Consider the following 14,024-nt stretch of genomic DNA (forward strand, 5'->3'; position numbering starts at 1 on the left):
CAAGTTCTCACTCGCAGCCAGAACGTCCTACTCTTTCCTGGTCCTCAGCTTCCTACTCAGCGCCAGGCACAGGGTGAAGGCTCTACAGAGGTGAGACTTTGCTGGATGAGTGAACCTCCAGGACTTGGCTGAAGAAAGGGAAACAGCAAAATGATTCATCAAAATGAACACCTGATTTTTTCCAGCTGTTTCACTACAGTTTCCAGATAAACGTCTATAGGCACGTGTGTGTGGATGGCTTTCTGCATTCTAAATCCTTGTTTGGAATGGGATCTGTAGGGGTTTTTGACTGCCTTCTTTTGGGAACAACACTCCATTCTTCTTTGGGGCAACCAGCCTTCCACTTACTCTTAGTGTGTGAAGTTTGAGTTGAATATTTCCGCTTGGCTTGAGGAAATGGTCTGTGGCCTGGGCCCAGTCAGTCAGAGCGCTGTTTCCCTTGGCCTCAGTGAATTGGGAGTCAAGATGGACCCCTGAGAATCGCACCTGGGATTTTGCTGGCATGATTGGAAAAGAAGCGTTGTTTATCTGCTGGCGTTCAAAATTGGTAAAATGCAAGCCTAGAGGTACTAGTAGACATAGTAGCCACCACTGGGGAAAATACTCATTGAAAATAAAGCCGGAATAGAGGAAAACTGAGCTGAAAGATGGAGAGAGAACAAGTCTCAGTGAAAATATTTGAGCAACTTGAACTAGCCAAGCTTGAAGTCAACACATTTCCTGGACCCTTCAGTGAAACGGGCTCTAAATTCCCCAGATTTCAACCATCTTATAACGAATTATAATTTATGACTGTATCCATTTGGGAGATGGGAACTTTATTATCAGTACTCTTGTACTGAAATTCTGAGTCTTTAGTGCACTTTGCTATGTCCATGTCCTTCAGATTAGAATTTAGTAGGAAAATCCTAACCGGGAGATATACCGTCCAGAGCCTCCACCACTTCCCTCCGCCTAATCACACGTCCACATGGAAAAAGACACCATCTGAAATGAAGAGTCCTTGAAATACCGCTTGCGCATCCCAACAAAAGGAAGAATTCTCCTTTGTTGAACATCTCATTTCACATCAACTCTAAGTGTTTTTGTGGCTTAGCAAAAGTTGGCAGTGGCAGAGTCCTCCTGAACAGATTGAGACATCAGAGACTAGGCCCTTGGCCATGCCTGCAACACGTTCTGAAGACATGGCCCATGTCCCCTCTCCCCCTCACACTCAATGTGCCATTAACACTAGGAGTACAGCTCAAGAGGAAGGCAGCTTGTACTTGAAGAATAACCTTGCAATTCGTGCATGGGTTTGAAGGATGAAGAGAAATGCTCTGTAGCTCTTCACCCAACTCTGACCATTAATATAATAAAAAGTAACGTCTCTTGCGTGCTTCCGTACCAAGCATAGTTCTAAATTCTTTTCTTGCATTATCCCTTGTAACCCTCATCTACTACAACCCCGTGTCATTGATTATACTCCCCTTTCTACGTTTGAAGAAATGGGACCAAGAAAACTTACAGAACCTGCCCAGGATCACTGAGCAAGATTCAGACCCAAGTAACAGGACCCAGGCTTTCAGTTACACCATATTTTGTGTTAAAGAATAAAAACAGTGGCTGGATCATGGCTTTAGAAATAGTGAAAACCAATGTTAGGATCGGAAGGAAGCTATGATGTAGCGCGATAGAAAAACTGAGATTGAAGGGGATAAGCCAGTTCCCGAAAGTCACATAGCAGGTTAAAGAACCGGGCCCTGAAATCTAGCCCTGATGCCCCAGTCCTGTTGCAGTGCACACCTGTCCTTTGAGGACGTATACACGGTGCACGAAATATCCAGTTACTCACCAGGCACCTATTGTTAAAATTCTAAAATATGTCCAGACCAGTTAGCAAGTTGTACTGTCCTGAGGCTATTTCCCTCTCCCCTCAGGATTCCTGGACCTCCCCACAATTCAGAAATTAAAGGGCTAATGTCTGTCTCTGTGGCCGGCTTCCATCCTCATTAGTCAGTTCCCGCCCTCCGTTAAGTAGCTTTAACACGAGCCCTTCGTGAGCACAGAAGCCAGCACACAGACCGTTACCCTCCAGATAACGGGAACTTCTTGGGTGAGTTGCAGGCCACATCTCAGTCGTTTGGGGTAACACTGCTATCTCAAATACGAGATAGATGACAGCTAATCGTGCCAAGCGTGCCCAAGACAGCATGAGGGGTCCAGAAAGGAGAGAGCTCAGCCCCAGCATCTGGGCACTCTGTAGAGGTCTTTTCATGCCCTTCCAGGTGTTTGCTAAGACAAGTCTTGCCCACAGAGGTGAGGAGTTCAGGGCACCTGAACTGTCAGAGGCAAGAGGAGCCTTGCCCCCTCTCTCACTTTCCTTGTTTCTTTTGGGAACGGCAGAGGCATTCCTCAAGCCACAGCAGCCCCACTGACAACAAATGGGAAATACCGGGAAAGCAGCCCTTGCCAGCTGCGCAGACGGCAGGCCCAGGCTCCTTTTGAAGTCAGCGGGAGGTAAATTGTTCTTTCTCACTCTTCTCAGCAGCAGCAGAGATGGAGAAAGGAATTGTTAGTGGAAGGGAGGCTCTGAGGCACAGAATGCCCAGCTAGAGTCAACTGATGGTGCGCTGCTAACCAGCCTGAAAACCGTCTAGGTCCCAGTGGCCTGCGCCCATGAGATGGTGGTTTGCAGAGGACTCACTCAGGCCATTGCAATATCCATGCCCCTGTTACGCCTTCCCAGAAATCTGTTTCCGTGGTAGGCACAACTTCTTTGTATAATGTTTGAAGCAAGAGATATTACAGGGGCTGATAGCAAATATAGAAAAAACCAGAAAGCTCCCCATCTCTTTCCTTTACATCTGGTGATCTCCTTCTCATTCTCTGGATGTTTGCTTACGTGTCATTCCCCATTCCAGCCTCTCCCCCAGGACTAAGTCAGCATTCCCCTCGCACCTTAGGATTTCCTTGTTGTAGCATTTATTACATTTAAACTTATTTGCTTAATGCCTGCCTTCCCCATTAGACCCGTAAAACCCATGGGGACTGAGATTGCATTATTACTCTTACAGATCCCCAGGACCTAGAAGGATGTTATGTGTAACAGTGAATATTTACTGAATAATGAATGAACACCGCAGGATCTTGACACCAAGTCCTAGCTATTTATGGAGGGTACCTTTTTTTACTGAAGTATAGTGGATTTACAATGTTGTATTAATTTGTGCTGTACAGCAAAGTGGTTCAGTTATATATATATATATATATATATACACATTCTTTTTTTAATATTCTTTTCCATTATGGTTTATCATAGGATACTGAATATAGTTCTCTGTGCTATACAGTAGGACCTTGATGTTTATCCGTGCTCTGTATAATACTTATATCTGCTGACCCCAGCCTCCCACTCCATCCCACCCCAGACCCCTCCCCCTTGGCAACTACAAGTCTGTTCTCTATGTCCATGAGTATATTTCTATTTCCTAAAAAGGTTCGTTTGTGTCATATTTTAGATGCCACATATAAGTGATATCATATGGTATTTGTCTTTCTCTTTTTGACTTGCTTCACCTAGTATGATAATCTCAGTTGCATCCATGTTTCTGCAAATGGCATTATTTTGTTCTTTTTTGTGCCTGAGTAATATTCCATTGTATATATGTACAACACCTTCTTTATCCATTCATCTGCTGATGGATATTTAGGTGGTTTCTATGTTTTGGCTATTATAAATAGTGAGTGCTGCTATGAACATAGGGGTGCGTGTATCTTTTTGGATTAGAGTTCTGTCTGGACATATGCCCAGGAGTGGGATTGCTGGATCATATGGTAACTCTATTTTTAGTTTTCTAAGCAACCTCCATACTGTTTTCCATAATGGCTGTACCAACTTACATTCCCACCAACAGTGTAGGAGGGTTCCCTTTTTGGATGGGGCGTCTTAACCACCATTAGAATATGTGGGAAAGAAAGTTAAAAATAAATAAAATCATCCTTGCATACATCAAGTTTTTCAGCTTCACCAATTTGCAAAACGCTTTCCAGTTTGTCTTCTCTTCTCTTCCTATTTATTTTTTGGGGGAGGGGGTAAATTATTTTATTGTTTTAATAAACAATCTTCTATTTTAAAGAAAATTTTTAAGAGGAGAGCTTGTAAATGCAGATGCATGTAATTAATATAGTATTTTAGAAGTATTCATTATTGTTCATTAATCTTTGGGGTAATAAAATCAAAATAAGCGAGTGAACCAAAACTCTATCAAAAAAGAACAGATTGAACCTTATAAAGGACATTTGATGGGGTCTCAAAGGATTCAGAAATCTGTCTTGTTACTATCATATGTTTGGTTAATGATTGAAGTCCTTAACAGAGTGCTTGCGTTAGTATAGCATAAGGAGCATTGGTTTTTCGAGAGCCGTTTTTAAAGATTACTTAATCCTGGATAGGTCTATTTTGGGCATCTCATATCAAATCCAAAGCGAACTTTAAAATAAAATTGATTTCATTACTTCAGGTAAATTATACATCTCTTGACTTAACATGTAATCTAGTAAAAAATTCTCCCAAGACTATTATTTTCTTCCCTCTATTTTTTGAAGTCCATTCTCTCCTACCCCATAATTTAAGGAAACCTCCATTTCATGTATTGTAATTGGAGCATAAGTGAATTTTCCTCAAACTGGGGCATCCACAGACCAGTGGGGGTTGACTTCCCTTTTCTTGGGGTTCTGTGAATTCCCTGTGAGATGTGTAAAGATATGAAAGCATACACTGAGTCATGCAGATGAACATTTTTAAATGAAATATGGCCACATGACGTCAATATCTGAAGGTTTCCAAATATGTTGCAAGTTCTCTCATACTTGCACCTTCCAAAAGAGGATTCTAATTTTCCTTCCCTTGGATGCAGACAAGACTTAGTGACTTGCTTCTAATGAGAAGAATGAGGTAAGGTGATCTTGCATGACTCCCAAGGCTAGGCTGGAAAAGGCAATATGGCTTCCACCTGGCTCTCTGTCTTGGGGCATGTACCTGGGAAGAAAGTGAGACACCATTTAAGAAATGTTGCTTTCCTAAAGCTGTCACGCCACAGACCCAATGAAGAGATTTCATAGATGCTGGTAGAGGAACCCCAGCTGTTCAAGTCTTCCCAGCCCAGCTACTGGGCATGCGAGTGATAAAGACTTCCAGCCTCAGCTACCATCTGACTACAGCCTCCTGAAAGACCGCCCCCTCCACAAGCCAGAACTACCCAGCTGAACCCCTGAGGGGTTCCTGACCCAAAGAAACCATGAGAGAGAAGTGACGATGCTGTTCTGAGCCACTGAGTTTTGTGGTGTTTGTTAAAAAGCAAAAGATAACTACGACGGTGTCCTTCTTTGCAGTTGGGTTTATGATACATTGGAACCATGTATTTATTAGAGAGTAGAGGAGAAGAGAGGCAGACTTCATATATGCATGTCAAGTGAGGGGTAAAGTAGTTCAAATAGAGGAAAGTGACAGGAAAATGGCTCATCACCCCCAACTTGATGTTTGAGGAGGGCTGAACTCAAAGGAATCTTTGTTCGGTCAATTCCATACTTGTGTCACAAGCAGTTACTGGGCTCCAGCAAAGCAGCATCAGCAATTCCATTTAACAAATGCAATCAGTTTTAATTGTATTGGCTTGGCTTGGCTTTTATTTTGTCCTCTGATTCCACTTAACTTTACATCTGCTTGTATCTAGGTCTATATGTAAGCATTTAAGTAGCATTATAATAAAATCACTGGATACACCAGCAAACCACAGTTTTTCTTTCAAAGGAATCTTAACTTTGAGAATCAATGAGGGAAGATCATCAGGAAGGCATATGTGTCTATGACACGCTGTCATCTCATTCACTGTTGCCAAAGAAGTAATACCTCCCACTATGCACCCTAGAACATTCTTCATAATTGTCCATACATATAATGGTTCAGCTGTAAGGTTAGTGTATCTGTCTGTAAGTTTCCCAGTTTAAGTCTTATCTTTGAAACTGATGTTACTGACAGTGATGTCTTCAGTCCTTGTATTCCTAGTACACATGGCCTGACTTTTTTCATCAGCAATCACTTTCTCTTCCTGTTTGTCAGTTTCAGCTAGAAAGTGGCCATCTGTCTTTGTAGTGCCCTCAACTTCCCCAACATAAATTTTTGAGTAGGGAACTTAAATGACATTTTAATTCAGACCACTGTCAATGTACCTTTCAAATCCATTCATTCATTCTCCTATTACCCTTAAATTAAAATATAGAAACAATTGATAACTTAGGTTAATATATTTACACGGGTATTTTTGTCTTATACGGGGATGACTGACAGACATAACATAGCTTTCTGTTATAAGCTGTGACACATATCTGAAGTATTTTCATATTTTAAAGCAGTAGATTATTAATTATTATAGTAACAATATCAGTCATCTCTTGCAGTCTGGAAGTATTTGCACAGTACAGTGTTAAACATTTCATCTATATTCTTTCATTTAATCCACACAATTTACCTAATGACTTATGTAAAATTGCCAGTTACAGTGGCTTGGAGGGATGGTCATTTGTCCAAAGTTAACGTAACTGGAAACAGGGGAGCTAAGATTTGAACCCAGATAAATGTTCCCTTAGCAACTCAGTTTTGTGACTTTTCTAAATTCTTTTGACTGTTTGTACTTTGTTTACCATATTTCAGTAAAGCTAAGTTGTCATCAGTTGTGAGGTGTTCCATTATTTATGAGCCAGTATGACAAAGACTGACAGTTAAACTATGACACAGCACTTTAGCACTAGAATTTTTATTTTATAATGCTTTGAAAGTGCTCTATTTAATAAACAGACCTAGTTAGACATATGTGTTTTTTTTATTTATTTATTTTAATTTATTTATTATTTTTGGCTGCATTGGGTCTTTGTTGCCACGTGGGCTTTCTCTAGTTGTGGCGAACAGGGGCTACTCTTCGTTGCGGTGCGTGGGCTTCTCATTGCGGTGGCTCCTCTTGTTGCGGAGCATGGGCTCTAGGCGCGCGGGCTTCAGTAGTTGTGGCGCACAGGCTCAGTAGTTGCGGTGCACAGGCTTAGTTGCTCCACAGCATGTGGGATCTTCCCGGACCAGGGCTCAAACCCTTGTCCCCTGCATTGGCCACCAGGGAAGCCCTAGACATATGTTTTTACCAAACATTACTGTTGTGCATGTATAACACAGAAAGCATAAACAAAACAAATGGGAGGAGGTATTTTCTGGAACTTCCCATTAAGAGTCTGGTTCTTCTGAATCATTTTGCAGATGAGGGTCGTTAGGGACATTCTACAATGTCATCCTCCATGTCAAGGAGAATATTGATGATGTAGCATTTCTGAAAAGAATGTTCCATTATTGGGTCTGGAATTTTCTTCCAAGCTGCTGTCATCCTTTCCAGAAGTTTTGATATATATTTGCAGGCAAAGTTAATGCCTCTCATTTAAGTATTTAAAAATGCACATCATAGAGTCAACGGAATATGATATTATTATGTTTCCTGCAAACCATGTTAAAAACTCAACTATCCACAAATTTAGTATTTTACAGTGTTTTAGTTATACTAGGCATCTAGGTTTAATATCAGACTTTAGCCTGATGTATATTACCATACATTTATGTTGCTTTACTTACATTATGTCCATTGTTTTGAATGCTTAGAGATATGTCAGATACCAGTTTAAATTCTTTGCATGTGTTCACTCATTAAACCCAAGGAAGTGGTATATTGTCCTTTGTATCAATAAAGAAACTAAGATTTAGAGAATTTAAATAATTTATTCAGTCACATTGCTTCTTAAATGACAAAGCCAGAGTTTGACTTTAATCTCTGCGACACCAAATTGCATTCTGCTAACTGCTTTGCGATATTACCGTTCACATAAACACACACAGTTGCAGTATGAGAATCGGTAACTAATATTAATGATCCTTCTTATGTGCTATGTAAATGATTTCTACTTCCCTTAGCCTTCCCTTTGCTTGCACATGAGTATATAAAGTACCCTACATGTGGATTTTTATTGACTCCTCTCTCCCTGAGGCCAAATATTAACAGTAACCCTTCAGGGACTGATCTGGTGGTAATGGGCCAACATTTCTTACAGCCTGGCAATGCATCACTCCATGGCCATTTTGCTTTAAAGGTTTCTGAGGGAAGTAGCTATAAAATGACCATAGTACTGGCCATGTCACAGAACTCTTTACATAGATATAGGTCCATGCATTCCTGTTTACCACTGATCAGAAAATTTAATCTTGGCAATCATTCTCTAGAAAATTAATGTTGCTTACATTACATGTTTATGACCCACCATATGAAAAGGAAGGAATATGTGCAATTGCTTTATGATGTGCCTGAAGCAAAATACTTTATTATTAGGTACTGCCCAGTGGAGCCATGCTTAGGTCTTTATCTTGCTTTTAAAAAGAAGGAAAATAATCACAGAGGAACTCTGACCTCATTTTATAATTGGGGGTCAGTGACACCAATAGTTAGCCACACAAGTAATGAACCCAGGAATGACTTAGAAAATAAAGTGAAGCAGCTTTTGTAATGTTAGGTCATGGATTTGGAAACTTTTATTTGAACATTCTTCCCATGATACTGCATCTTTTTTTCTTTTTTTTTTTTTTTTTTTGCGGTACGCGGGCCTCTCACTGTTGCGGCCTCTCCCGTTGCGGAGCACAGGCTCCGGACGCGCAGGCTCAGCGGCCATGGCTCACGGGCCCAGCCGCTCCGCGGCATGTGGGATCTTCCCAGACCGGGGCACGAACCCGTGTCCCCTGCATCGGCAGGCAGACTCTCAACCACTGCGCCACCAGGGAAGCCCGATACTCCATCTTTAACAACTCTGTCCAGGTGTGTGGAAACAAGAAGAGGATTTTCGTGTTTGTGAGCCATGCTTTCCTGAGAAAATGTCAGCTTTATATGAAAAGGCTTGTGAGACACTGTGAACCAATTCTGACCCAAATGAGATGCACTGTAAAAGAAGATACCTGTGCTTTCTCCCATTTTCTCAATTCTTGGCATCTGGCACCACCACCTCCCCAGCTACCTAAAGTCGGAATCATTATTGACTTGCCTCTCTTATTTGGTCCCTATATCCAATAAATTTCTGAGTCCTCTTAGTCTCCCTCCACAGTAACTCCCTACCTAATCTGCCTACTTCTCTCTATCCTGCCATTACTTCCAGTTACCACCATGGCCCACCTGGATAACTGCATCAATCTTTGTAATCTAACTGAGGCTTTCTGCCTCTGATCCTGCTGTTTCTGAAGCCAGAAACCTCATCGTGTGACTTCTCAAACTCTTTGATGACTTCCTGTGGCTCTTGAGATAAGGCCCCAAGTCCACTGTTTAGCTCACAAGGCCCTTCGTGATGAGGCCCCTGTTGACTTCCCAAGCCCCATCTCTCTCCTTCCCATGGAGGGCCTTGAAAGGGCCTAAAATATCCTGTACTTTCAAGTCCACAGTTAGATTTCATACCTTCTTAAGATGACTCCCTCCATGCCCAGGCTTGTGTCGTACCTCCTGCTCTGTGTCTTTTTACTTCTTTATGATGATCCCATCACTTAGTTAACTCTATTATAACTACTCACTTGTTTACCTTCTCTGCCAACCATGAGTTCCTTGCAAGCAGAAACTGTCTCTTGTTCACAGTTGTAAGTCATACCGTATGGAGCACTTGTGGTACAGAGGATGATTTGAAGCAGTACACAGATGCTCTCTTTTAAACTTTTAAAAACTATCCTACATTTGTTAATGTTTATATTCTCTTTATAACAAGTAGCTTGTTTTCTTTATCATGAACCTCAGATGCACAGGATTAAATTAATTATAAAAAATTTTTTTTAATTAACTATAATCTTTATTCTATGGCACAGTCATCATTGGTCCTTTCATGACCCATTTATATTTATTTTGCTAGTTATTTTATACCTTAAGAAGCATCCCTAAATTCAATGTGCAAAACAGAAGCTAAGATCGTCATAATAGGCAACTTCTAGCCATATGGTACATGGGTTCTGTTCTTCTGCATCATTGTACCTGACCCAACATACTGTGATCACCATTCTCTCACTTTCTTCACTTGGCTCTCTATTTCTAAACTTTATTTTTTTTTAATATTATGAAAGGTATTTAATAATTCAATTTTTAAATATATTCTACTTTCCTTTTTAATTAGATACATGCAATTGCATATCAAAACAGAGTAGAAGAGTGTATTTCCTTTTCTTATTGAGATATAATTGACATATAACACTATATTAGTTTCAGGTGTACAACATAATGACTTAATACTTGTATATATTGCAAAAATAATCACCACAATAAGTTTAGTTAACATCCATCAGTATACATAGTTGCAAATATTTTTCTCGTGATAAGAATTTTTAAAATCTACTCTCTAGCAACTTTCAAATTTGTAATGCAGCACTATTAACTATAACTACCGTACTTTCCATTCCAAACCTTATTTTCTTATGTTAGTTGTTTTTAACTTTATAAAAAGCATATCACACTTAAGCGATATTTGGGGCTTTCTCTACTTAATATAATGTTGCTGAGGGTCCTCTGTATTATTATGTGCTGTTGTAGTTCACTCGGTTTGACTGCTGTAGTCCACTGATAACTATATCACAGTTTAAGCATCCACTCACCCATTGGTGGGCACCTGGGTTGTCACCAGGTTTTTGTTTGGCCGCTCAGCTACCAGGAAAATGGATCTCACGTGATCTTGATTTGTATTTTCCTGATCACTAATAATACTGAACATTTCTTTATGCATCTATTGTACATATGTGTTTTCTCCCCTGTGAGATGTTTGCTCCTGTTTTCTGCCCATTTTTCTCTTGGATTCTTTGTGTTATTCCTACTGGTTTGTAGACATTTTTACATATTTTGATAGCAGTTCTTTGAAGACTACATGTACTTATTGTAGAATATCATACTGAAGTTGGTAACTCATCTTTGTAATATCTTTAAGGTATCCTAACAAAAACAAAGTTCTTAAGATAACATGTATGACATTCAGCAATGCCAAAGTAGATTTCTAGATAACATGGCAAGGAGTGAAATTACCTGATTTCTTGACTGATGAAGTGGGTTGTGGTGGAGTAGAGGTTTTGCCCTGTGTTTGAGCTGTTTTTGAACTAGAACCTATTGCTTTCCACACATCCATAAGGTGCTAGGCACATCGTGAGCACTCGGCCAGAACTTGCTGGAATGAACTAAAATGCCCTGTGGAAAAAGGCACACTAATAAGAACATTTACCCTCCAAGTTGTTTAAACAGATGGCATGTTTTTGAAAGAAGAAAAATTGTAAGAGAAACTAAAGAACAGGACTGATTTCCAGTTGATTTTCATGGTGTTTTTGGCAGACTATTGCATGTGGTTAGGTTGGGCAATTTTCCCCTTTTCTAAGACAGTATTTTGGGGACACGCTGGCATAGGTGTTTTGTACTGACTCATCTAAAAGAGACTTTTGCATATATTGTGAAAATTCTCTTTGGAGTTAAAGAAAGGGAAAGAATAAGAAGTAAATACTGCTCCTCTTACGAGTCATCCATGACCTCAAATCCCCCCAAGTGGACCCACCTCTCTCTCCTTCTTCTTCACTCCTCAGTTCTCACTCAGGCACAAAGCAGGACATACCAACACAGACATTCTGATTTGAAATCATAATGTAAACATTTTTACATTATTTTTATTCTTACATGATTTTTGATATATATGTAATTTTTTTTTACCTAAAATATGGGGTCAACCAAACTCCCTGAGACTCTTCCTGTGACTACCCTCTACTCAATATTCCTATCTCCCTTGAAGGCCAAGGCAGAGGCAGGAATACGTTGGGCCTGAGGGATGGGGTGAGGATATCTTTTATATTTATATAGTATTGTTTCTCAGTATGAAAGTTAAGTAGTATATTTTTAATTTTATAGCATATTGTATTTTACAATACAGAAGACTGTATCTCACATATATGTAGTATAAGAAATACTGTTACTCACACCCTAAGTACCCATCGCCCAGCTTAAGTAACTGACCTTTACCAGTCTACTGCAACTCCCCATATCAGTCCCTCTCTCCTCACTTATTTATTCAAAAGCGTTCATTTGAATGATTATTACGTGTCATGCACTGTTCTAGGTAATACAAAACAGTAAAATAAAAAAACAGACAAAAAGCTCTGACTCCTGGAGCTTACCTTGTATAAAAGGAAGCTACCATTTTTAATTTGGGGTCTATCATTCCCTCTTCCATGTAAATCTCTCTCTCCAAACAGTGTATTAGTTTACTATTATACTATCTAGTGCTCTTCTGTGCCTCGCTTTTTTCACTTAATGTATTTGTGCAGGAAATGCTAGTTCATCCATTTTCAATATTTCTGGACTTCTGTTATGTAAATACTTCACAGCATATCCCTCTTCCTGTTTATGGCTATTAGGATTATCTTCAGATTTTTGCTATTACGAACAATGCTGCTATGAAATGGTATCATATGACACATATAGTATACACGTTATATTTGTGAGAGTCATTTCTGTTTTGCATAGCAATAACTCATTGTTCATTGTCGTATAGTTTGTATGGGTATGTATATACCCAATTAATTTGTAATTATTTCAACATTTGAGTTATTTCAAGGGTTTGTTTAATGCCATGTTTATGTACATGTCTTTTGAAGCATGTGTTGTGTTGGGTATTGCTGGGTCTTAAGATATATGTAAGTCCAATTATAGTAGATACAGTCAAATAATTATCCAAAGGGATAATACAGTTTGCTCTCCCACAGCCATTCTGGTGGCTGTGTATCAAATTGTGCTTTTAATTTCCATTTACTTGATGATTAATGAAGGTGAGCACTCTGTAAAAATTCATTTGTTGTTTAATATCATATTTTGTAAAGTACCAGTTCAACACTTTCACCCACTTTATTCTGTTGAATTGTCTGGCCTTTTTTTATTGATTTGAAAAAATATATACAGGAGTATTCCCAAACACATAGAGGAGAGAACAAACGGCAAATAGAAGAGGTAATAATAGGCACATTTGTCTTATTATCAATCTGAGGTAAAATTCAATATTTCACTTAAATATGACATTAGTATAGTTTCAAAAATTGATTTATCAGAATAAGGAAGTTCCCTTTCATTATACAATATAGTTTACTATATTTTATTATGAAAGCAAGTAGAATTTCTTAAGTGCCTTTTCTGCACCGATTGAGATAATTGTGTGCATTTTTTCCTTCATGTTATTGACATGTTGATTTGTATTGATTGAATTTTGAATGTTAACCCAACCATGCATTCCTGGAGTAAATTCGTTTTTTTGTAGTATAGTATCCTTTTTGAATATTGCTGGATTCAGAATTCTAATACTTTGCTTAGAATTTTAAAAATCTATTTTCATGGGAAAGGTTGGCCTATAGGTTTACTTTCTTGGAATAGCCTTGTCAGCTTTTGGTATTAAGGTTATGCTAGCCTCAAAATCACATTGGAAAATAATACCTCTTCATTCTTCTGACCTCTCTCTCTCCCTTCCCTAATTCTCTCTTCACCTGTATCTAACTTGTATTAAGCCCATTGGTTGGGTACTTAACTTCATTTATTACATTTTTTTAATTATCAACTTTCCACTTGATCCCATTGTATAATATCTAGTTTTCCACCAGAATTCTCTATGTTGTTAATTAATGTTTTAACCTATTTACCCTGATTATTTTAATATCCATGTCTGATAACAAATATATCTGGATACCTGTGGCTCTGTTTTTAATATTTATTCTTTTCTCTTGGTTATTAGTCAAGTCTCATCTTTTTGGGTGTTTTGCTATTTTTGTTTGAGTGCTGAACATTGACTTTGAAAAACTGTAGAAATAATTTAAGACTCTCAACTGTTCATTTCATAACAGCAAATTCCATTAAGGAGAAACATAGTTCAGGTTTCAGGCCTACTTCCTTGGGATTTCACCCTCTCTCCAGTTGTAGAATTGCAAG

At 39.0% G+C, this 14,024-nt stretch overlaps 1 long non-coding RNA gene across 1 annotated transcript in view; it reads right to left on the bottom strand.

Annotated features, from left to right (window-relative positions):
• Positions 1–6,901: 6,901 nt before the first annotated feature.
• Positions 6,902–14,024, bottom strand: part of LOC125965526 (uncharacterized) — a 106,009-nt gene continuing 98,886 nt past the window's right edge. The window contains exons 2-3 of the long non-coding RNA XR_007479511.1: positions 11,100–11,258; positions 6,902–7,152 (exon numbers count right to left, since the gene is read on the bottom strand). This is a non-coding gene — a long non-coding RNA (uncharacterized LOC125965526). The remainder of the gene's footprint in view (positions 7,153–11,099; positions 11,259–14,024) is intronic.

This window comes from Orcinus orca, chromosome 10 (genome assembly GCF_937001465.1).
Source record: "Orcinus orca chromosome 10, mOrcOrc1.1, whole genome shotgun sequence".
Lineage (NCBI taxonomy): Eukaryota > Metazoa > Chordata > Mammalia > Artiodactyla > Delphinidae > Orcinus > Orcinus orca.